At 41.0% G+C, this 26366-nt stretch overlaps 1 pseudogene; it reads right to left on the bottom strand.

Moving 5' to 3' along the window:
• Positions 1–19705: 19705 nt before the first annotated feature.
• On the bottom strand, positions 19706–20707 carry LOC116641825 (annotated as a pseudogene).
• Positions 20708–26366: the final 5659 nt, after the last annotated feature.

Genomic DNA, 26366 nt, shown 5'->3' with positions numbered 1-26366 from the left:
AATCTAGCTATCGTGGTGATTTATTACCCTCAATTATCCACTTTTAAAAGTACACAGTCTTCTTTAGCAGAAATTTTACAATATTTACATTTTCTTCTTGAATTTGTATTTCTGTTTCACATCTACCATAAATTATAACTTAATAGAATGTATTTTATGCTCAAACATCTTTTATTGTTAGCCCTAATGCACTTCTCTGCCAAAAAATAAGTTTATAAAATGAAATTTAATTTGTTTTGGTATGTGCTATGGTCATAGAAGTCCTCAAGTTTAGGAATTTCCTTATGAATTATTACAATTATGAATAGTATATAATTAATCAAAATAATACAAAGGTATTACACATTAAGTAATTATTGAACACAAAAGTAAGATACTATGGGAAACATTGCTCTCAATGAGATGGATGAAGCTCGTTTTTTCCATCTGGATTATGTTCACATGAATGAATATTACTTTTTACTAGAATGAAAGTTTCAACATCAATTATATTCTCATTTTTCATTCTTATATATGTAACCAGTGAAAAACCTTGTTCACATCAACAGATCAATGGGAATGTAAAAAGTTTTGTTATAGCAATTCAATTCTTTGAACTCCTTCCCAAAATAGTTCTTGAAATTATTTTAATGATCACTGAAAAATTCTAATGGTCCTCCTTCAATTTTTTAAAACAAAAAGAGGAAACTTCCTAATTTTCAAAAGAGAGGAAAAAGAGAATTGTTGCCTGGTCATCAGATTCACCCACTTTCTCAATTTCTGGGAAATATACCAAGAAACTTTATGAAAACCCATAAATGACCATTAATTATAACATTTGTCTTTCACTTTAAAAAAAATGTATTTAACCTCATAATTCAGAAAGGTTTAGGGGAATAAAAAATATTCTTCATTTCAATACACTTTTATCAATACATTTTAAAGGTAAAATACCTTTGTCTTAACCGTGTGATTTAAATTCTTTTATCAAAATTGAAGAGCTGAAGATTTAAACTCATTCAGTTTATGGGAAATGCCTGCCATATATCCAAATTGGCAAAGCCAGTGCTCACAGTCAAATTAATGAGCGAAGTCAGATCTAATTTCTGTCAGAAGTACTCTGACTTATTTTTCAATTCAAATAAGCATGTTATTATGCATTCCTATGACAGCCATTTAACTTCCGAATTCGATGTCTGAAATAGAAGGAAAGGTAGCATAAAGCATGGAGCCTTACTGAGCTTGCCACCTACGTGATATCCTACGTCTCCACCTTCAATAACTCTCACTTACAGTCTTTTTGTTTTGTTTTCATGGCAATTTCCATAAGGATTGGCACATCCTTCACTAAGAGTCAGAAAATACAAGTGATGAGATCATTATAACACTTCTCCCCACTCTACAATATGGGAAAGCACCTCAGCAGAGGCCAAATACCTGTTTCCACAGTTATTCCTTAATAGATGTATACATAAGACAAGAAGTATCATTCTTTTCTTAAAGTTTTTATTTTAATTCCAGTATAGTTAACATACAGTGTTATATTAGTTTCAGGTGTATCATGTAGTGATTCAACAGTTCCAGACATCAGCCAGGGCTCATCACTTTGACAAGTGCCCTCTTTAATCCCCATAACCTATTTCACCCATCCCTCCACCATGTCCCCTCTGATAACCATCAGTTTGATCTCTATAGTTAAGAATCTGTTTCTTGGCTTGTCTCTCTCTCTCTCTCTCGTTTTTCCCTTTGCTCATTTGTTTTGTTTCTTAAATTCCACATATGAGCGAAATGATACAGTATTTGTCTTTCTCTGTCTTATTTTGCTTAGTGTTATACTCTGGAGCTCTCTCTATGTCATTGCAAATGGCAGGATTTCATTCTTTTTTGTGGCCGAATAATATTTCATTGTATATACATATCACGTCTTCTCTATCCATTCATCAATCAATGGATACTTAGGCTGCTTCCATATCTTGGCTACAACAAATAATGCTGCTATAAACGTAAAGTAAATAATGCTGCTATAAGCATGTATCCCTTTGAATTAGTGTTTTTGTATTCTTTGGATAAATACCCAGTAGTGCAATTCTGGATTGTAGAGCAGTTCTATTTTTTAATTTTTTGAGGAATCTCTATGCTGTTTTCCAAAGTGGCTGCCCCAGTTTGCATTCCCACCAATAGTGCACAAGGGTTCCCTTTTCTCCACATCCTCACCAACACTTGTTTCTTGTGTTGTTGATTTTAGCCATTCTGACAGGTGTGAGGTGATATCACATTGTAGTTTTGATTTGCTTTTCCCTGATGATGAGTAATATTAAGCATCTTTTCACGTGTCTGTTGGCCATCTGGATGTCTTCTTTGGAGAAATGTTTGTTCATGTCCCCTGCCCATTTTTTAATTGGATTATTTGTTTTTGGGGTGTTGAGTTTTTATAAGTTCTTTATATATTTTGGATACTAACCCTTTATTGGATAAGTAATTTGCAAATATCTTCTCCCATTCCATAGGTTGTATTTAGTTTTGTGGATTGTTTAAGAAGTATCACGGTTGATATGTCTTGGATTAAGGAAGCTTCCTGATGCAAATATTTGGAATTGTACCTTTAATTGATGCCCTAGAAGGGTCTATATCTTGGACCAATGCACCATATGTGGATGAAATGTGATGATTCTCTTTTGAAAAGTAGTTGAAGATCAGTTTTGAAAGAGAAGGTAGAAATGAGAAAAACTGGCATGACACTCCAACCTCAGGCAGATCAATTTTAGGAAAGTACATATGGAAAATAAGGTTGTAGCAATTGATTCCTTTAAAACTATCTGTATCTTAGAAAGACTTGTAGACAAACCCTGGTTTAAAAAATGTGGAGACAGAGGGAATTCTGTTGTCAGCAGCTGGACTTTGACCACATGGAAGTATTTGGAAACTTCACCCGCCATCCTGTCAACGCTGCTGGGGCATTTTCAGAGGACATAGATGACTGATTGGGATACGAACAAGGAGGGGGAGAATATTTGCTGGATCTGCTCTTATCTTCCAGTCTGAGCACTTTGCACCTTGAGACTTACTTCACATCCCCATTGTCTCCATCCCAGCCATCCTAGAGGCTAATGGTTTTATGAACATTCTACCGATCCTGCGGGGGTGACCTAACATTCTGTTTTCTTCTCAAGTAACTCCTGTGCTGCTCACTCCGACCCTTGCATGTATATAGTAAATGCTGAATAAATATTTAGAGTCAGGGAATGTTAAAACTGAATACAACTTGAGCCATTTAATCCAATGATCTTGGTGTGCAGATGAGGAAACCAAGGTGCTAGACGGGGAAGTCATTTGTCAGAGGCTACAGTACCATTTGAGGTTGGTTGACCTGCCATGACTCTGCTCAGACTCAATATCTCTAACATTGTACTTCTTAAACTTTCCAAACCTACAGGTGTCTCTGCCAAACAGCAAATATACCAACTACAGATAAATATCCTGTTCTGATACACTATCTTGAAAATAGTGAAGTCCCTTGTCCAGAAGTTACAGCCATGGGATTCTTAGCCCCAGTATGGTTCAGGACAGAATGTAGGGGCGGCACAAGTGTGGTGTAAAAAGAGGAGTAATTAGGGTCAGAGACTGGGTAAATGGCCCTCTACAGCTGGATATGGCCCTCTACAGCCCTCCATCGGGCTCCAAAGAGGACAGAAAAATAGAGTTGAATCCATAGATAACAAAGGCTCTTAGCTGGTACAAGACATGTGGCCCAGATTACATCCTGGGTTTTAGGAATCCTGACCCTTTATTTATTTTTTTAAAATTTTTATTTGTTTATTTGACAGAGAGAGACAAAGCGAGAGAAGGAACACAAGCAGGGGGGAGTGGGAGAGGGAGAAGCAGGCTTCCCGCTGAGCAGAGAGCCCGATGCGGGGCTCAATCCCAGGACCCTGGGATCATGACCTGAGCCGAAGGCAGACACTTAATGACTGAGCCACCCAGGCGCCCCAAGAATCTTGACCCTTTAAATAAGAGTTGGTACTAGTCATTTAGAAGAATGTTACAGTTCTTTTTTCAAAGTGAAAGACTGTGGATGCTGGTCCGTGGTGGCCAAGGTTGGACCTGGGGGACAGTAAAATGTACACTGAGATTCTGAGTTCGAGAGTGGAGGTGCTGGGAGGTGACGGAGCCGTGTGTGCAGGGAGTTTGCTATATGTGGGGATGAGAAGGCTGAGCAGAGGGGGGCTGTGAGGCCATGACAGACATAGCTATAGAACATCGGAAGGCAGTCATCTTCGGGGAGGTATTTTAGCAGAATGCAGCAGGGTTCAAATGCAGAATGCCATTGGAGTGACGTGCAAAAGCAGGCAGATGGCAAGACCTGGAGGGACTGGATTAAAGGGTGTTAAGGTGGAGATCCATTCAGATAATAAAGGTAAAGCCCAGTTATGGAGAAAAGATAAGCCATTGTCATGAAGGCGGTTTGGCAAAGTGGCCAGTCAAGATCCAGGTGTGAATGCTCACTCACCTAATGATCAGCTGTGTCACTGAATAGATCGATGGCAAAAACAAACAAACAAACAAAAAGTCTTCAATTCTCCACTCCTCCCTATATTCTCACCCTTCGCAATGTATCTCTGCAGCTCTTCCCATCTAGAAGAGGAATCTATTTTTCTACCCTCTGAATGCTGTGTGCAGAAGGATGGGGCAGAACTGTGATGTTGTGCCAGCTCTAGGCCATAGCTCAAGAAGCCTTGCATACCTCGGATCCTCTCCTGGAGTTCCATCTGGCTGCCCCGGGAACAGGGAACAAGCTTCAGCTAGCCTCCAGGAGCAGTCAGCCTACTTGTCCCACCTGAAGCCCCAGGCGTGTGAAAGAGCCCAGTCAAGACCAGCAAATCGAGTACAGTTGTTGGAGAGAGCCCCGCCAAGACCAGAACCACCAGGCTGAACCCTGCCTAAATTGCTGATCCACAGAATCATGAGCCAACTAAATGGTTATCGTTTTAATCCCCTAGGTTTGGGGTGGTTCGGCACACAGGAATGACTAACACAGTGATCCTGGGAAAGTTATCAAGCCACTTTGCATGTCAGTTTCCCCTGAGTTTCACATAGGGGATAACAGGACGTGATGAATTAATGCCTAAAAGTATTTAAAATGCCACTTGGTAAAGACTTTGTGCTCAGTAAAGATTTTTATTACTGTTATTCCTAGAATTGAGGCATGAGGAGGGTTGCAAGAGATCGTGGAGAGACACAAGGGGACCCTTAAAGTCCTCCCAAATGCATGATTTCAAAAAGCTAGCAGGGGGACTGTCTTCGTGACTGTACCTGTGGGGAACAGGAGCTGAGGAGGAAGCCAGCCTGCTTTTGTAATGAGTAACTACCCCTTATTTATGAGGTTTGCAAATCTGGGTTTCTGCATTTCAAGTTTTCTGAAAACTGGGCTTGTCTGTATTAACTATTATTTACACGTTCTCAATATAGAAAGCCAGATGAGGCTGTTCTTTTGTGAGGATTTTATGAACCCCGGCCCTGTATGAGGCAGTAAAAACATATTTTAAAAAGGAATCTGAAGGCTGTTTAGGTACTAATTGTGCTTGAACTATTTTTAATAAACCATTTTTGTTCAGCTTATAATTTCCCATTTGCTGATAGCTCTACACAGGTACCATGAAGTACAATTCATCTTGGCAGACTAAAATATCCATTTAGCACTGAATGGATTTTAATCCAAAGCAAGAAATTAATTGTCAGCCTAGTAATTACCAAGCAGGGATGGGATTTCATAAAAATCGCTGCTGGATAGAATCATGCATGACTCCATCCAATTTTAAAATTCTTCTTGGACTTAGCCTCTGATTTATGAATCAGCTGTAAGAGGCTGCAGGAAAATTTGGGGCCAGCCCTTGTCCCAGTGAAATCTCACTCTCCATTTAGGTAATTAATAGAAGCCACTACCACTCAGGTCTGGTTAGGCTTCTTTGCTTCCAGGGATTGAAATGAGATTCTTGATTGGGGAACTTGGAGCAGATGCAGCAACCTCGACTTTCTGATTGCAAGGCACAGTTTTTAAAGCTTCGATCACTTGAATTCGACAAATAAGATTCATCTCAAACACTACAGAGGTGTTGAGGTCAGCAAGGTAGCCAGAGTTGGCAATAGATCTAGAAGAATCATAGGGTAGTTCCTGACAATGGGATTTCTGCATGCACTGGTTTATTTATTTATTTATTTATTTGAGCATCCTGTTATGTGGCCGTGTTGTGGACTTCCTGTTTAGATGAGGCCAATTCAGACAGTGGGGTCTATGTCTCTTCTACTAGACCAGTTATTCTGACGTTTTTAGTGGTTCTAAAACTTTTATTCTGCGAAAGAGTCACTAAGGGGTTTTTCAAAAGTGCATATGACTGGTTGTATGTTTGATTTGGTAGGTCTGGGAAATCGGAATTTTTAACAGGCTCCCCGAGTGATTTCGATGCAGGTACTCCAAGAGCTGCTCTTTGAAGATATTGTTCTAGGCATGGATTTCTTAAATTTGGTTTGTCTGAAAGGAAAGGAGGACGAGACTGTTATCTGTGCTCGCAAGGCCCATATGGTAACAACAGCAGTGTTCTGCACACAGTGGTATTTCAGTGTAAGTGACTCGTCTTCCTCATGGTGTTAGAATTTAAACTCAGTCATTAACTTATGCTGTAGACAGTTGGGGATGTATTAGTGCACAGATAAATGTTGGTTCTTTGAGAAGAGTAATAAAATTGATAACTTTTATTAGCAAGAATAATCAAGAAAAGAGAGATGGCACAAATACCAATATTAGGAATAGAAAAAGGATATCACTACAGATCTAACAGACATCATGTATTAATCATGCCTTTTTATTTGCTGATATTTTGACATCTGGGGCCTTGTTGACCCTGGAGAACTGGCTCTCCGAGACTAGCCAATTCCTGGAGATGGTAAAAGACTCTCCTGCAAATTCACCTTTCATGTACAAATCAATCCAGTGCCCATACCTCTCAACACCTTCTTACTGAGCTCTCACATGTCAAATCATTATCTCCCTGCCCTGGTCACCCCAGGGCCAGGTATCAGACAATTGGGGGCAGCCCCTACACCCTAGAGCTCACTGAAATTATTCAAACTGGCCAACCCTACACCTGCTTCGCCTGCTTACCCTTTGTCCATTCCTCCCTGTGAAAACCACAATAAAGGCTCTTGTCTGTATGTTGCACCCCCTCGCTCCGCTTCCTTACTGACCTTGATGCTTCTTCATGTAGCCCTGCATGCTGTGCGGGGCCTCCTGCGTCTAGGCAACTATGAAGCAGACTTCTACCTTTATCAGTATCGTTTTCAGGTCTGCATGTTTTATCACACACAGTTAAAGCCAACTCCAGGTCCATGTCTACAACACATCAAAAAGATAATAAGAGGGTATCATAAACAAATTTATGCTAATAAGTGTGAAAATTGATGAAAAGGACGAATTGTGAAAAAACACAAATTATGAACACAAGAAGAAATAAAAAATCTCAATATCCTACATCAAATTAAAGAGGTTGAATAGGTAACTAAAAAAATCTTCCCATAAAAATACTCTGGGCGCAGAAGGAGGCTTCACTCTTGAATTCTTCCAATTTCTTTTTTTAACCTTAAAAAAACTTTAAACAGATCTACAGAATTATACTTTGAGATGATTTTTACTTAATTTTCCAGTACCATTATGAGTTAGTTATATCGGCGAAAAGAAAGCATTAAAGCAAAACTGTGCTGTGAATTAAGAATTAATGAAAACAATACATTATTAACTTCATTTCTGTTATAACAGAGACCTAAGGATAGTCAGTTAATTAAATATTAAAAATTTACACAGGTTTAGATGAATTTTTCACTCTTCATTGGATTAGTAAAATACACTCTCAATATCCATATGTAAGAAAATATCTCTACTAGGTCCATAAATTCATTCTTCAGTAAAAAAGAGATCCTTGGTTTAGACACATTTAGAATTATTCATCTCATTTTAAATGGTCATTTAATGTTTTAATAGACTTCAATTTTTTAAAGCAGTTTTAGCTTCACATCAATATGGACTCGAAAGTATAGATTTACCATATACCTCCTACCCCAGTGCACACATAGCCTCTCCTATTTGAAATGTCCCACACCAGAGTGGTACATTTATTATAGCCCACAAACCCTCACTGACACATCATTTATCACTCAAGGTGCAGAGTTTACATTAGGGTTCACTCTCGTACATTCTGTGCATTTTGGCAAATATGTAATGACATGCATTCACCATCACAGTATCATACAAAGTAGTTCCTCTGCCCTACAAATCCTCTGGGCTCTGCCTACTCGTCCGTCTTTCCCTACCAACCCCTGGCAACCACTGATCTTTCTATCGTCTCCATAGTTTACCTTTTCCAGGATGTCCTATAGTTGGAACCATATAGCATGTAGCCTTCTCAGTTTGGCTTTTTGCACTTGGTCATATGCATTTAAGTTTCCTTCATGTCGTTTTGTGGCTTGATAGCTCGTTTCTTTTTAGTGCTGCGTACTATTCCATTGTCTGGATGCACCATAGTTTATGTACCCACTCACCTCCTGAAGGGCATCTTGGTTGCTTCCAACTTTTGGCAATTATGGATAAAGCTGCTGTAAACATCTGTGTGCAGGTTTCGTGTAGACATAAATTTTAACTCATTTGGGTTAATACCAAAGAAAGCAATTGCTGGATCAGATGGTAAGAGTATGGCTAGCTGTATAAGAAACTGCCAAAGTCTCGTTTTCCACATTAGCTGTACCACTTTGTGGTCCCACCAGCAATGAATGACAGTTTGTTACCCCACATCCTCCCCAGCATTTGGTAACGTCAGGTCCTTGGATTTTGGCCATTGTAATAGGTGTGTGGTGGCATCTCACTGCTGTTTCAATTTGCAGGTCCCTAATGCCTTATGATGTTGAAATGCTCATTTAATTTGAAGGAAACTATTTGTGTTAGTGTTGCTATTTCTTGCTAAAAAAAATCTGTCATTAAGAGGACTAGTACTAAATTCTAGTACCATCGAAAGCCGTATGATCTCAACTGCCTCGTCTTCACCATGCAGGTGTTTTTAATTAAAAGAAATTCTTATTTATATCATTACCAAGTGACTAGGGGTTTATTCAAATATAGATATTAATATACTAATTTACAGTGTATTTTGCAAGAGTTATACATAGAGTGCAGGTAATACATACATGTGCAGGTAATAACATTTTAAAATAATGCTTATAATGTTTATGTCTTAATTGCCACTTACTGCAGTTGTTTTTAAAATAAACTTTTTTTTTTTTTTTTTTAAAGATTTTATTTATTTATTTGAGACAGAGAGAGAGAGCACATGAGATGGGGGAGGGTCAGAGGGAGAAGCAGACTCCCTGCCGAGCAGGGAGCCCGATGCGGGACTCGATCCAGGGACTCCAGGATCATGACCTGAGCCGAAGGCAGTCGCTTAACCAACTGAGCCACCCAGGCGCCCTAAAATAAACTTTTAATTTTAAAATAGATTTAGACTTAGAGAAAAGTTGCAAAGATAGTATAGTATATCCCACACCCAGTTTCCCCTAACATCTTCCATTAGTATTTGATTAACATTATTATTAATTAAAGTCGATTTTATTCTTATATCCTTCGTTTTACCTAATGTTCGTTTTCTTTCTTTTTTTTCTTGGTCCCAGAATCCCACCCAGGATATCACAGTAGGATTTTCTAGACTGTAACAATTTCTTAGATTTTCCTTGACAGTTTTCAGGAGTGCTCATCAAGTGTTTTGCAGAATGTTCCTCAATTGGAATTTGTTTCATGTTGTCTCATGCTTATATGGGGTTATGGGCTTTTGGGACAAAGACCACCGAGGTAGAGTACAATTCTCATCACATCACATCAAGGCCATACTCTGAACAAGACATGACTGAAGATGTTAAGCTTAATCATATGGGTGTGGTAGTGTTTACTCTAGAGAATAAACCTGAGGTAGGTTTCTTCACTGTAAATTTATTCTTCTTCCCGATTTTTGTACTATATTCTTTGGAAGAAAGTCATTATGTGACGTTCACAGTTTTAAGGGGTGGGGGTGGGGGCTATGTTCCCTTTTCTTGAAGGGGAAGTATCTACATAAATTATTTGGAATTGTACTTTTCCATTTATTTATTTAATCATTTATTTATATCAGTATAGAGCTGTGGATATTTATTTTATACGTTGAGTTATAATCCAATACTACCTTATTTATTTTGTTGGTCTAACTGTTCCAGTTTCCTCCAAATTTTCAAGGAATAAATAATATCATTCCTACATAAACTCTTACAGAGAAATGGACAAAAGGGTACACTTCCCAATTTTTATGAGAACACACAAGTCTTCATACCAAACATGACAAAGACATTATAATGAAAGAGAGCAAGTACACAGTGTCTTTTATGAATATAGAGGTCAGCTTTGGAGGGTACCCAAAACACATAAGGATGTCACTTCAGGGGCTCCAGATAATAGAGGCTGCATCCACCTGACTTATATTATTTGGTGGATCCAGTAGTCCTCAAAACTTTTGTATCAGTTTGGGAAGTTACGTAGAGCATTTGGCAAGTCCAATATGAAAACTACAGGGCAGGCCCACAGATTTTTGGAACAAGGCAATTAGACTTCCAATAAGTGACAGTTTTCCTTTAAGTAGCAGTTTTAGGCTTGATATTTGGCTACATTTGCTACTGAACATCTGATCTTGGGAGACCAGGTGATCATGAGTTCTGAACAGCCCATCACGTCCAGGTGTTATGTTATCCAATTCATCATAAAGTAAGATATTTTCAGGGTTCTGCCATCAAGGGGGAAAGGGCAGGTGCAAGACCAGGCCTCAGTGGGTAGGGCCTGAAGGGGCAGCTTGGTTTCAGAAGGTGGTGGCTCAGAACCCCTCTCAGCACTCCTGTTCTTGTGAGTCTTCAATATGCACCTGGCTACATGGGAAGTGCCTCATGATTAGTTAACTAAGAAGGAAGAAATGACCTTATTTACAGGTAACTGTGCACAGTATATCATGGATTAACTGCTGTATTAGAACCTTACTTGGAGATACCCTTAAAGGATAATCAAGAATAGGAAATTTTCAATGATTATATATATTTCTCACTTTTCCTAGAAGGAAAGATGGACTGACTTAAGGATCCAGACTGAACAATGACTAGCATTTAATTTTTTGGCCGATAATTAGGGACAAGGAGAATGAAACATGAGTGATAAGGAGGTTCAGGAAATACATATGGGTCCAAAACATCAGAGTATTTCTATCATAATTAAATTTCATCACAAATCCCTCCCTTCTGAAGAATACTTTAATAACCAAAGAAGGATGGGCTTATCCGGATGTCAGTCCTCCCCCTCCCCTAACCACCTGGGGTATTGTTCATGTTGCTCATGACCAGGGAAGCAATGGTGAAAGAGTCTTTCCCTCACCACCACTGTTGAGAACCTAAAGTGCTGCAACGCAATCATCTTCAAGACCCTCATATGTGGTCATACCAAATACCTGGTAGCGAGCCAGCCTCACTGGACCCATTGTGTCACAGGAAATGTTGTGATTTTTCCTTACCAAACTCGACATTTCTGGGACTGGATACTCTTCCCTGCTAGACCCATCATGCATGGACTTACCGAAGGCCTTATCCACTGCTATGGCGTCTATCCCACATATCGCTTCCTCTAACTAGGGACTCACTTCTGAGTGCCAAATTGAAGGCAATGGGTTGACAGGAGACAGTAGTCTTATCATGTTCACATAACACAGAAGCAACTGGCCGCATAAAATGGTGGAATGGCCTGTTAAGAATGCAGAAAAGGCAAAAGTAGGAACTCAAGGGATTAGAGCCTTTCAGGAATGAACATTTGGTCCCTCCACCCAGAAGGAATCCTACAGACTGAGAGGCTAAATAAAAGCGAAGCTAACGTCAAAGGCCCAGGGGAGGAGAGAACTCAGAAAGAACAGCTAGGGCCAGTGAACAGTCGCAGAAACGAGGGTCTGTTGGTCACAACTAAATCCGCCTTTGAGTCCACAGGCTGCAAATTTTTGAGAGGGTTTGTGACGGACTCAGAGGATGAATGAAAAATACGCAGTGACTTAGAAGCAAACCCGAGACAAGAATTTCTGTGCAAGTCATTTATTTGGGAAGCGATCCAGGGAAGTACCACTAGGAGAGCAGGAAGTGAGATTGAAGAAGGAAAGGAAGTGTGCACTTGACACGTGTCATCAGTGTGAGCAACTCGGGCTGACGCCAAAAGAATTAAGAATTCTGAAAGACGAGGGAAGATGCACTCAAGAGTTATTCCAACAGCTCTTGGGGAGGTGAGGAAACTTGGATATTTATCTACCCTTTAGTTCTTGCTTGAGGGCAGCTCCACAAGAAATGATAGCTTTCTGGTACATTCTGCCTGCCCCATGAATGGTCAGAGAGGTCTCCAATGGCCAAAGAAAACCCACAGGCAAAAAGTTGCCAGGGCTGGCAGTTGAAAGTCAGGGCCAACATGTGCTGAAACAGAGATAGGGGGTACAACTTGAGATCCAATACTCGGAGAATAAGGGCCCTCGACCTTGCTTCTGGGTGCAACAGTTGGCTGGGACTTTCAGGAAAGAGTGCATTTGAGTTTGTCGTAAGACTGTGTACTGTTGGTTGAGAGTATCAGCGAACTTCAGTGGTTGCGAATCGGGGCAAACGGACAGCCAGGAGAAACAATGTATGAGCATCTACAGCTGCCACGTACCCAGTGTCTCTCTGGGAGAACTTGGTCCCAAACATTCTGTTCTGGTAGAACAGCTCATCAGAGGATAAACCCCAGCCCTGCCCTACTGACCACAGGCGTGAGCACATGCCCGAGGTAGGCCAATGAAATCCTGCCCCTTGGCAACATGTCTCTGAATGGGAATACACGGGGATGCAAGCTGGTTGGTTCTGAGTTATATGAAGGCAATGTCGTGATGATTAAGTCTGTGAATGTTTATGAAATCCCTAGAGCAGCACTGGTTGCCTTCTTCCAAACCAGAGGCTGGTTTGTTCAGCTCGTCTTTCAGTTCTTTGAACTACGAAGCATTCCTCCAATACACCCTCTTTTTGCTTAAATTAGAGTCGGTTTGTGTAACTTACCTCCAAACAACCTGAACTCACACAAAAGGTCAAAGTTCTTGGAGTGCCAAAATCAAAATTACCTGTTTAAGAAATTATTAGTAGTAGTATTTTAAAGATTTTATTTATTTGTCAGAGAGAGAGAGAACAAAAGCAGGGGTGGGGGCAGCAGGCAGAGGGAGAAGCAGGCTCCCCGCTGAGCGAGGAGCCTGATGTGGACTCGATCCCAGGACCCTGGGATCATGACCTGAGCCAAAGGTAGACGCTTAACTGACTGAGCCACCCAGGCGCCCCGCCTGTTTAAGAAATTATATGAGTCCGTGTCTAAGTAATTTCAGGTATATATTTTCCCCAGATTATATTAATTTCTCTGAAGAAAGAGGAAATTTAAGGCCAATAAAAAATTAAAGCCTCTGCCTCTTTCAAGTTCAACAGGAGAGAAATTTATTAAAGAATTGCAAGAGGAAAACACTGGCCGGAAGCTAACTATTGATACAAATTGATTTAAGTTTCAAAGTGCTGAAATCTTCAGAAGATGGAAAGTGACATGATAAAAGAGGGAGAAACCAGGCAAGGTTATTTGGCATCAATCCTTCTGAATCACTCTTAGGAGGAATTCACATCTTTCTTTAATAAGAAGCCACTTCAGCAGTCCTTGAGGATGTCCTGCTGTTGCCCGGCAGGAGGGAGAGAAAGGATGCCATGTAACATGGTGGGCAGGGAAGGTGAGTTGCCACTTGGCTCACCTCTCAACTGGGGATTTCTCTGTCTGATGGAGAGGAAATTGGGTAGCAGCTGACTTGGCGACTTTGATGGGCTTTTGGATAATAATGAGCCGTTGTGAATAAATGCCAAGAAAAGTTAAATGCCTGTGATATACCCATCTATGCTGATTTATTGGCAGTGGCTACTGGGAGGGTCAGACTAGATTAAAAGTTTCATCATGGGGCTCATTTAGAGTTCTAATAGTGTGTAAGTTTGTAAGTATCTTCCCAATTCAATTGCAAGATTTTTAAGAGAAGGCTTCTACATTTATATTTAATACCTGTCTCAGTTTGGGTTCCCCTGGAAGCACAGGCTAAGATAAGAATGTGGGTTTGTTTGGGAGGTGGCCTCAGGAAGCACTGATAGAATAGGGAACTGAGAAGGAGAAGGGAAATAAAGCAAAGAAAGAGGAGCTACTTACCGAGAAAGTTCTTCTACTTCCTGAGTTTCTTGCCTTCTTTTACAATGTTAATTATTCTGCAAGTCTTTGGTTATTCTTGTCTGTATGCTCATCATTGTGTGTGTTTTTTAAGTAAAAATAACAGTTTTATTAAGATATGATTCACATGCCACAAAATTCACCATTTTATTTATTTTTTTTAAAGATTTTATTTATTTGTCAGAAAGAGAGAGCGAGAGAGAGAGAGAGCAGAAGCAGGGGGACCTGCAGGCAGGAGAAGCAGGCTCCCCACTGAGCGAGGAGGCAGACGTTTAACCAACTGAGCCACCCAGGCATCCCCAAAATTCACCATTTTAAGTATACAATTCAATGTTTTTTAGTATATTCACAGACCTGGTTAACTTCCCCAATAGAATCTTTTCATCGCCACGAAAAAAACCCTGGACCCATTTGCCATCACTCCTCATTCTGTCCTACCCCCTGGAAATCACGTCTCCTTTCTATCTTTATGGATTTGCCTACAGAATGGGAGAGAATATTTGCAAATCATTTATGTGATAAAAGACTTGTATCCAAATTATCATAAGAACCCAAATTTAGCAATGAAAAGATGAATAAGCCAAGTAAAACATGGGTAAAGGATCTGAATAGACATTTCTCCAAGATAAACACACAAATGACAAATAAACACATGGAAAGATGCTCAACAATCACTAGTCATTAGGGAAATGCAAATCACAACACAACGAGATAACCACTTTGTATCCACTAGGATGGCTCTTGTGACTAGAAATAGACAGTAAAACATGTTGGCGAGGATGTGGACAACTGGGAACCTTCATACATTGCTGCGGAGATTATAAAATGGTGCAGCCACTTAGGAAAAGAGTTTGAAAGTTTTTCAAAATGTTAAACATCAAGTTGCCATATGGCCAAGCAATGCCACCCCTAGATCTATGCTCACGAGAAATAAGAACATATGTCCACACCAAAGCATGCACATGACTGTTCCTGGCAGGATTGTTAATAATAGCCAAAAAGGGGAAAGAGCACAAAAGTTCATCAACTGATGAATGCATCAAAACAAAGGGGTATATCCATATAATTGAATATTATTTGGCAACAGAAGAAATAAAGCCCTGATACACGCCACCACATCGAAAACATGCCCAGGGGAAGAAGCCAGATATTCAGTTCTATGTATCTGATCCCAAAGACCTCACGTTGCGTGATTGCAAGCTGTCTGGTTTTGGTAGGCTAACTTTCCTTGTCTGTAAAATGGGAATTACAATACTTACCTCAAAGGGTTATTATAATATTAGCAAATGTATGCAAAGCACCCAGCAGGGTGACTGGCCCAGGAAAGCTTGCAAGGGGTGATAATGCTGCTGTCATTGTTTGACACAGGACTAGATGTAGCAGATGCTTCCAAAGGACATTTTGACAGCTGATTTTCAGCTCCAGGGAATTCCACGGTTGGCTAAAATTCTGGGACACGTCTGAACCGAAACCGTGAGTCCGCTGTTGTGCGGGCAGAGAAACGCTTTCTAATTTCCTGATCCTGCTCCGATGGCCCTGCTTGAGCTGCCCTCTGATGAGCTGCCACACATCCTCCCCCGCGGGGCAACAGTAACCACCAACCTGACATGAAAAAGTAATATGACACGTTCCAAGAAGATTTAAATCTTGTCTCCTGGAAAACTCCATTTGGGGTTCCTTTCTTCCTCTGGCATTTCGTTCTATGGAATCTTTCTACCCTTTCCCTCAAATTTAAACAGCATAGTTTTATGGAACAATGGGCCTGTGGAAGACCTCTCGGGGGGAACAGTTTGTGAGTCAAGGCATGCTTGCCATGGTAACCGAATCCCCGAAAGACAATGTCCCTAAAAGACAACTCAGTTTTGCTTTTTTCTGGGTCTGGTTGGAGTAGATACTTTAACAGGCTTTCCACAATAACATGTGCATCTTTGCACAGTAAATACCCATCCAAAAAAGTACCTGGCACTCAGGGATGTGGTGTGGGTGTGCACAAAGTTAGGTTTTCACAATCACCTAGGGTCCAGGGCACTTAAAAAATGTCTATTCTCTGATTTGAAGAAGAAGGAGAAAGAGAAGAAGAAGAGGAGGAGGAGGAGGAGAGGGAGGAAAATGAAGAATAAGAACTTAAAGGTTCTGCTTAAGAAAAAGAATCCTCTTCCCCAAAGATAAACCTGAGTGTGCCAAGGAGAATGAGGTGTTGGGAAGAGCAGGAGCCCCAGGTTTGAGCAAGCTCTGAGCCTGACTCACTGTGCAATCTCTGACCTCATTTCCTTGTTAATAAAATGAAGGATTTCAGCTTTGCTGTCTCTGAGCCCCTTCTGCTTCCAACATCTATGTTTTCCACGCTGTGATTCAGAAACTTGTAGTAATAACCTCTTGCCAGAGGAAAGCATGTTGATAGCCCCAATTTCATTTGACTGTTTCTCCAAATTTTCAGTGCCATCAGGGCTTGGGTATTTTACCATTTAAGAGACAAGAAAGACACTGAGAAGTGAAGGGATTTGACCAAGGTCACATCTAGTAAATGGAAGAATGGTGACCAGATGCCCAGTTGGTCAAGCCAATTTTAAGGCAGGAGTAACCAATAGCCAAGTCACTAGTAAGACCCTTGGTGAACTTTCGGGTCATGTTTTTGCTCATTCACTCTCACCCACTGAATCCTTCCCTCAAGATCTCACAGTGGGGGAGAAACGGCCTCACAAAAAGACTACCGGGCACGTGACATTGTGAGTTAAGCCCAGGGTGAGGTGAGCGACTCTTGAGGGGGCGCGAAGGGAGGGTTAGCAGGGAGCACTGGTTTCTAGCGAAGGCTCATCTGAAGGAAGAGAGATGGGAGATGGGAGTTGAACCTTGCAGAGAAGGGGCGGAGGGAAGAGGCGGCTTGCATTGGAACTAAAGAACACACTGTACTAACAATGGTCCAGATTCAACCTGCAGCTCAGGGCCTGTGGGCACCTGCAGCGATGGAGAGAGGGTTGGGGCAAGAGGTGGTGGCAGGACTTGGCAGGACTTTGTCCTGAAGGCAACTGATGTGGGCCTCTGGGGAGCGGTGATGAGTGTTAAGGATTAGATGCACACGTGTGCGGCGTGGGGATGCGCCCAAGAGTTCGCAACAAGGGCGGGGGAATTACTTTTCCACACCTCGCGCTCCCTGTGATGTCCCTGCTACTTTCTGGTTGCCTGGGGATTCTTATTTTAGTCCTCCAGCCAGAAAGATGGTACTTTATTTATTTTGTTCTGTTACACGCTTCCTGAAACTGAGCCTGGTTCTGGGGCCGCATGGTGGAAGAACAGAGAAAGAAGAAAGGCAGTAGGGGTCTCCCCACCTTTTTGGGACCACAATGCCTTTGACTAGAAAGGAGCGTTACCCTTTCTTACAGTATTAGATTCCTGTGTAGCCACCCCCTGCCCCCTGTGTCATGGCCCCCACCACCTTGGAGTACTGCGTGGATGCTTGGGTATGAGAGAATGGAGAAAAGAGACAAGAGAATGGAGGAAAGAAACCACGGGGGATTTTCCCACTCTCTAAGTGTTGGGAGACATTTCCCACTGCTCTCCCAAGAACTAGAGGGCTTTTCCTGAATCTCTCTGTTGACACCAATGGCCACCTCTGGGTCTCAGGCCGCATTGCATTCTGGCCAGGGGATTCTGGGGCAGGGAGGTAAACTCACTGCCGGTTTGGTATGATTTCAAATGCTCATCTTCCCCATCTGTCTGCAATAATTGACTTTTTAGAGTCTTCAAATAGTTGTTCTATGAATGCTGCCCAGGTTTTATAGTTGTACTCTGTGGTAGGGGCATTTTGGCATGAGCTTACTCTGTCTTGCCTGGACCCATGAAAGACATATTTTTAATTTTAATTTTTTGTTTCAGTGAACATTGACTGTTTTCAACCAGAAGCATAATGGATAGCAAAACTATTTGCTTGTGCACACATGGTACTCGCCATATACACAATTTGTGAAACCCCAGGTGGTGGCCTGCTAAGAGGGTGGGCATCGCCAGAGAACTGGGTGGCATTCCTCTCAAGCAGATAGTACATATTTGGGGTTTTGCAGGCCATTTGGATTCCATTTCAGCTACTCAAGTGCACCATCATAGTGTGAAAGTAGTCACAGGAAATATGTAAGTCAATGGGCATGGCTGTGTTCCAAAAAAGGATTCTTTGCAAAAACAGGTGATAGGCTGGATTTGGCCTGGGGCTTGGAGTTTGCTGACCACTGACCTGAGAGATCAGGTCCAGCTGATGGTAGCAGTTATGTTTCTTCTGTAGTGAATTCCTTTACTCTTTATTCAGTTTTTAACACGCTGGAGCAAGGGTTTCTACCCTGTGAGTTCATGATCTAAGAAAAGAAAAAAAATTATCTTTATTTTCACCAATCTATAACTAAAATCTAGCATTTCATTTTATCATGAATGCAGGCAACCAAAGACAATAGTATTAACAGCACCTATGACTTTGCCACCAATAGAAACCACAGATCTTTTACCATACAGTATCAGTTGTTGGAGATATTCTAAAATATTGTTTATACTCATCGCTGTTTCATAATCAGGAAAATTCTCCCACCTGTCACTAGATTTTGTTCTGAATATTAAAAAATTATTACATGTTACATATTACACCATAGGTGGTGATGGGCCAGCCATCCCAGAGTCTTTAGCTCTTGCTTTTCCTTTTTTAAGGTAATTTATTAAGGTGAAATTCACATAACACCAAATTAATCATTTTAAAGTGACTAATTCAGGTATTTAGTACATTCACAACATTGTGCAACCACCACTTTTATCCAAATATTTCCAATCACTTAGAAGTTAAACTACTTTTCCATTAAGGAATTTCTCCTCATTCCCCCTCCATCTTCTCCCTCTCATCTCTGTGGATTTATCAATTCTGGATATTTCACATAAATGGAATCATAAATACATGACCTTTTGTGCCTGGCTTCTTTCACTTAGCATCATGTTTTGGAGGGTCATCCATATTGTACCATATATCAGTACTTTATTCCTTTTTGCACTGAAATGCTATCCCATTATATGTATGTACATCAATTTGTTTATCTAGTCATCCATTGGTGGACGTTCGCCTTGTTTCCATCTTTCAGCAATTGTGAATAGTGCTGTTACAAACGTGTGTACATGGACTTGCTTGAGCCTCTGTTTTCAATTTTTTTTTAGAAGCATACTACGATAGTTAATATTATCTGTTCAAGGGCTCCTGTTGCAAGCATTAAACCAAGCATGGGCTTCAAGTCTGTGAGCCCAGATTCACATACGTAGGAAGGTAAAAGCAAACTGTGATCCATGTACGTGGATGAAAACCAAAGGGTCACTGTTAACCACATTGTAGTGTTTAAATGTCTACAGCCTAGAAGCCAGAAGTCACAGGTCTTTTAGGTCTTTCTGGATGTCCCACAAGGTAGGTGCACTTTTCTGGAGCTGAGCAACCTCATCATCCTTCAGCTTCTGGTTGATCACACTGATTAATCCCCGAGCCTTCAGGAAAAATGGAAGGCTCAGGAAGACTTCATTCTCCATGCCGTATATTCCCTTCACCATCAATGACAGTGGATGAATCCTGGATAGATTTTCCAACATGGATTCAATGAGATCAGCCACACTTAATCCAAAAGACCAACTGATACATCCTTTTAGCTTCATGACATCATAGGCACTTTCAACCACCATCTTCTGCACTTCCTTCCAATTTTCACTCTCATTGCCTATTCCCATTTCTGGATTCAGTTCCTGAGAGAAACGCCTACCACATTCACTCTACTCCACACAATCACACTTGAGTCACCATGTTCTCCCAAAATCCATCCATGACAGCTGCTGGGATGAATGCCAAGTTTTTCAGACATAAGATAGTGAAATCTAGCAGAATCCAGATTATATCCACTTCTAACCACACAGTGCTTGGGTAGTCCACTTAGTTTCCAGGTAACATATGTGAGAAATATCCACTGGGTTGGAAACCACAATTATGATACAATCAGGACTGTACTCGACTATCTGAGGAATAATGAATTTGAAGACATTAACATTCCTCTGCACCAGAATGAGACGGCTCTCTCCCTCCTGCTAGCTGACTCCTGTAGTTCCCCCTATAATCTTAGATTTGGCAATCAGGGTAATCTTTATCTGCCACAATTTTAGGTGTCTGAAGAAATAAGCTCCCGTGTTGCAGATCCATCATTTTGCCTTTGAGTTTATTTCCAAAACATCCACAAGGGCAAGTTCATCAGCCAGAGACTTTCCTAGAATGCTGATGGTACATACCATACCAACTTGTCCAATGCCCACTACAGTGATCTTATTGTTTGGGATGGTTGCCTCTTCTTCTGCAGCTGGTGCAATCAGTTTTTCCTTAAGAGTTGCCATTGTGCCCAGGAGAGAGACAGCTACAAGAGTGGCGCAAAGAAGACAATGTCAGCTGCATGAGTCTCCTTGGGCGCAGGATCTGCTCAATTTTTTTTGTATATATAGACCTAGGAGTGAAATTATGGGGTCATAAGGTAATTTTATGTTTAACCTTCTGAGGAATTGCCAAACTGTTAAGTGGCCAAACTAGTTTTCATTGTCACCAGCAACGTACAAGGCTTTCAATTTCTCCAAGCCCTCGCCAACACTTTTCTGGTTTTTTTTTTATTATAGCCATCCAAGTGGGTGTGAAGTGGTAGGTACCACATTGTGGTTTTAATTTGCATTTTTCTAACTAATGATGTTGAGGATCTTTTCATGTGCTTGTTGGCCATTTGTTTCGCTTGCTTGGGAAAAATGTCTATTTTGCCCATTTTTAAGTTGGGTTGTTTGTCTCTTGTGAGAATTTTTTATATATTTTGGATACAGATTGTTATCAGGTATATAATTTGCAAATATTTTATCCCATCTGTAGGTTGGCTTTTCACTTTTCTGATAATGTCCTTTGGTGTCTGTAATTTCAATAGAAGTTTGATTTATCTATTTGTTGTTGTTGCTCATGGTTTTGGTGTCATATCTAAGAATCTATTGCCAAATCCAAGGTCATGAAGATTTACACCTCTATTTTCTTCTAGCAGCTTTATAGTTTTAGCCCTTATGTTTAGGTCTTTGATCCATTTTGAGTTGATTTTTGTATGTGGTGTAAGGTAAAGGTCCAACTTCATTCTTCTGTTCGTGGATATCCACTTTTCCCAGCGGGTGTGTTGAAAAGACTGTCCATTTCCCATGAATTGTCTTGGCACCCTTGTTGAAAATTTGTTGACCATATATGTGAGTGTTGATTTCTGAGTTCTCTATCCTATTCCATTGGTCTATGTGTTTATCCTTATGCCAGCACCACATCGTTTTTTTGTTTGTTTGTTTTTTAATTACTATAGTTTTATAGTAGATTTTGAATTCTGAAAATGTAGGTTCTTCCATTTCAAGATTGTTTTGATTATTTGGAGCCCCCTGCAATTCCATATTAATTTAACATTTGGCTCTTCCATGTCTTCAAAAAAAGGTCATTGAGGTTTTGATTGGGAATGCATCAAATCTATAGATATCTTTGGGGCAACACTGACATCTTAACAATATGAACTCTTCTACTCCATGTAAGTAAGATGTTTTCCATATATTTAGATCTTCTTTAATTTCTTTCAGCAACGTTTTATTGTTTTCAGCGTCATTCACCTCCTCAGTTAAATTTATTCTTAGATATTTTTTGTTTGTTTGTTTAGGATGCTGTTGTAAGTGGAATCACTTTTTTAAATTTCCTTTTTGGGTTGTTCATTCTTGGTGTATTGAAACACAAATGATTTTTATGTGTTGATCTTGCATCTTGCAACTTCGCTAAATGTATCACATCTGATAGCCATTTTGTAGGTTCTTTGGGATCTTCTGTACATGGGATCATGTCATCTGAAAATAAAGATAGTTTGTTTCTTCTTTTCCAATATGAGTGCCTCTTACTTATTTTGCTTGCCTAATTGCTCTGGCTAGCACCCAGTACAATGTTAAATAGCAGTGGTGAAAGCTTCTATCCTTGTCTTGTTCCTGATCTTTGTCTGTGATGTCACTCCTTAGCTCTTGTTTTAAGCATCTTCTACATCAAGATACCTGGTTTCCCAGATAAAGGACAGCAGTTTCCTGTGAAATAAAGCCTTTGTAACAATATGAGTTAAAGTAATGAATCTTTAAGCCTTTATAGAGCCCACGCATGCCTATTCCTATGGTCAGTGAGAAAACAGGCCGGGCCTAGAAATGGGATTGTGCTCTATCTGTTGACAATAATAAGACCTAAGCATGTAAACAAAGTTTTTTTCACTTTGATCCTCTCAACAGCTTCCCATCTGCAAATGTGGATCGGAGCATCAGACAAGCAAGTGACCGTCTATGTCCCGTGACTGAAAGAACTGAACCTGAACTTTGTCCCTCAGGCCATTGCTTGGCTTTGAATCCCTGACTTGGAAACTTCCCAGAAGAGACCTTGGGCATTTCCTCTTTCCCTTCACTTTCCACCCCCCCTCTGGCCCCACTTGTCCTGGCAGCACGTGAGCTATCTACTGGCATGGATTAGACCTTGGTTGTCCCTGATCTTTGGTTTTGTGGTGGCTATTTTCAGGTGCTGCCCATTTCTTGTGAAATAAAATGCTGCCCATCTCAACTGCCACCAAACCTGCCCCCCTTTGGAAAAGCCAGCTACTTGGTAGGCTGAGCCCCTCACCCTTCATGGGCAGTGCAGCCCAAGCCCTGTACGGGGCACCATTGGCCCCAATTGCAGATTCTTACACTACACCAAATCCTTACCCACCCATGGAAACATTCCAGTGCCAGATGGGGTCCTGGATGCCAACACAAACCAACCTGAAGTCTAGCCAGCTCATGCTCTCTGCTTCACGTACACATTTCTTCCTTAAATTAAGTAAAATAAAATGTATACCATTGTAAAATGCAAGCAATACAAGACATGTTGAAGGTAAAAGATTATGTTTTCCCTTGTACTTCCTAACTAGTAGATCCAACACCCCTGAGTGTGCTTGGGGGAGCTTGCCTGTAGGCTCCAAGTAAATCAAGGATTTGGCATATGGGAGGCTTGCGATCATCACAGGCTCTGCCTTGAGAGGGTCCCAATTAGGTCCCAGATGTGCTATTTCCTGTTGAGCTAGCTGGATGGCCTTTAGCTTATTTCCCTACTAGTTATATGGGGATAATTATAACACATAGTCTACAGCATGGCTTTCAGGGTTGAATGAAAACTTTCCCTCCATACTTTGATTTCTCACTCTAGATACATAGATGGATTCTCCTTCTCCTTGAGCTTACCATCACATTAACTATGTTCTTTCTTACCATTGCCAAAATTAGGAATAACCTCTTGTAGAATTTGTACTTGCCTTAAACTTATCTATGCTTCAAGACCCAGCTGAAGTGCAACCCCTTCAAAGGAGACCAAGAAGACACATCCATCCTACACAAATCTCTTCCTCCTCCGAGCTCCTATAGGGCCATGACCTGGCAGGGTAAGAGGAAGACTGGGCAGAAAATGTGAGCAGGTAGTAGGGTGTCCACAGTACTGGATACTTGCAGCCATTCTAGCTGGGATCAGAACAATTACAGCCGGCAGAGTGGAGGGAACACATTACTAAGCAATGTCAAACTGTGCCGAGTTTTAGGGAGATAAGTTCTTATTAAATAAAATCTCCATTTTATAGATTTATAGATTTTATAGATGAGGAATTGAAAGTGCCAAGAGCTATGTCTTGCACAGGAGGAAAATATCTCTTTTTGCTTCTACTTCTGCCTGGGTTTTGCCTACCCCTTTCTAGTATCTGCCTGTTAACAAAGGCAGAGTTGGTAATCTGCCTGTTCAGGCCAGACATGATTAGATCAAGCCTACTTATGAGTCAGAATCCCTGGTATTAAAGGTCGTGCCCATACATAGGTCTCCACTTCTAGTCCTCTCTTCTGTTCTTGTGGTGGCCTTTCTCCCCAGCCATCACAGGCACACATAAGCATGCTGATCTTTGCTTTTGGCTTAGATTTGAATTCTCCAAAATAGCTTTAGGAGGCCTCTGGTAATTAATATCCAAAAACCTCACCCCCAGTGCAGTGCTGAGCACTTTGATTAGATATCCCCTGATGGCTGGACTGACTGGCCGTTCCTTCCCTAACCTCTAGTCCTGTTTTCCATGGACAGGCCACTTGCATGCACTAATGTTTGGGATTAACAGTGTGGTGTTTAGAACATAATAAATTGGCCTTAGGACTGTCTGAAACTAGAGTCTGGATTAAGAGAAGATCTGTTATCAATGTCTGAGCACTGGCCCCCATCCCTTCCATCCCCCTTCACTCTCACATCTCACCATCCCCTGAAATCAAGGTCTCACTGGATTTCCAGGGTGAAGAAATGAATCCAAGATTGGTCTGACTCATGGAGAATTAGGGAACTCTTTAGCCCTTGGAGTGTCTGTTGGGAGAAAGGAGGTGAGCAATGTGACATTTCCAGCTTGAAATGTAAACCCTTCCTCAAACTGCACAGAAGCAAAGCCTTTTCTCCAAATTATAGCATCTTCTCCAACCACCTCCTAAGTCTGCTCTCTCCCAGCATGACAACCACCCACCTTGCACAATAAGCAGTTGGAATCATTTTTAAAGGAGGCAAATGAGTAAAACTTTTGATGTTCCTCTTCCTCTTTCTTCCTTCTCCTTCTCATCCTCCTTTTTTATGACCATCACCATCATCATCTGCATTATCATTCTCATCACTAACATTTGTTACATCTTCCCATGGACCAAACACTAAACCTAAATTACTTCATTTAATCCTCTCATTGTCCCCATGAGACACATGTTATTGTTATACTGTTCTCTTTCCTGTTGGAGAGGTCGTATAGCATGATGATTAAGAATTCAGGTTCTGAAATTGGAGGACTTGGATTCAAATCTTTCTCCAATATTTACTGCCCATGAGACTATAGGCCAGTTACTTAAACTCTATAAGCTTTGATTTCCTCATCCATAAATAAAGATAATATAGTGTCTACCTAGTGCTTAACAGTCCTACTAAAGGTGGAAAAGAAAGGAAGGAAGACAGGAAGGGCTAGATACGATTACAGGAAGACATTTCTTATAAGTAAATGCTGTGATTTGGCTATAAATTAGGAAAAAATTAAGATAACTGAGTGATTACAAAGAGTTGATTGAATTAGAAGAATAGAAACTTTGGTCCAGAAGGTCATGAGAGGTACATGGGCTACAATTTCCAACATTCCCTGGTTCAGAGGCTGGACAGCCATGTCCTGAAATGGTCACATAGCCTTGGGTGTGGGAATCTGGGAAATGGGTACAAACTGGAAGTCGAGTGGAACCCACTGTTACCCAACTCTCTCCCTGAGGCATTTCTCCTTGGTTCTCATATTGGCTTTGTATGCTGTTTGGAATGTTAGGACGGAAGGAGCTCCCTCCCCCACTCCTGTGTCTCCCTCTGCCTTTTGGGCTCTGCTGGACCAGATTGGAGGACGTCTCCCACATACCCATTCAGAAGTACGGAAAGTAGCCATCCCTCTCAGCTCTCTCACTCCCTCTTACATGTGTGCACGCACGCGGGCACACACGCATGTGCACACACACACACACACACACACGGGTGAAATGCTTGTATAGACTTGCTATGTATGAAAAGTGTCAATACCTGCTCTCCCAAAACCTGTATGAAAACCACACAGCCTTGTAAACAAGAAAACAGAAGGACGCTCCCAGTAAACAAGACGCATCCAGATCTAGAGGTCCCAATTTGTGGACTGGATTTCAAAAGGATATGTCAGGTTCAGTGGTTGGAAACTCCCACTGGAATTTTTCTTAGTAGTAATACTCTTAATGGTAGTTGTGTCCCCATAAAAGCCTATATCACTCAATGTGGCTGAAATGCTGTACATCCACAATAAAAATATGAAGCTATATTCCTTCAAAATTCATAAATAGAGCACCAAATGCTAACATTGACTATGAGCAAGGCTTGTTTTTTTTTTCCTTGACTGTTGGTGGGTGATAACAAGAAAACTTATTAGAGGAGGAAAAG

This window comes from Phoca vitulina, unplaced genomic scaffold (assembly GCF_004348235.1).
Source record: "Phoca vitulina isolate PV1807 unplaced genomic scaffold, GSC_HSeal_1.0 scaffold22, whole genome shotgun sequence".
Taxonomy (NCBI): Eukaryota; Metazoa; Chordata; class Mammalia; order Carnivora; family Phocidae; genus Phoca; species Phoca vitulina.
Note: the sequence above shows the minus strand (reverse complement) of the source record. Positions and strands in the feature narration are given on the sequence as shown.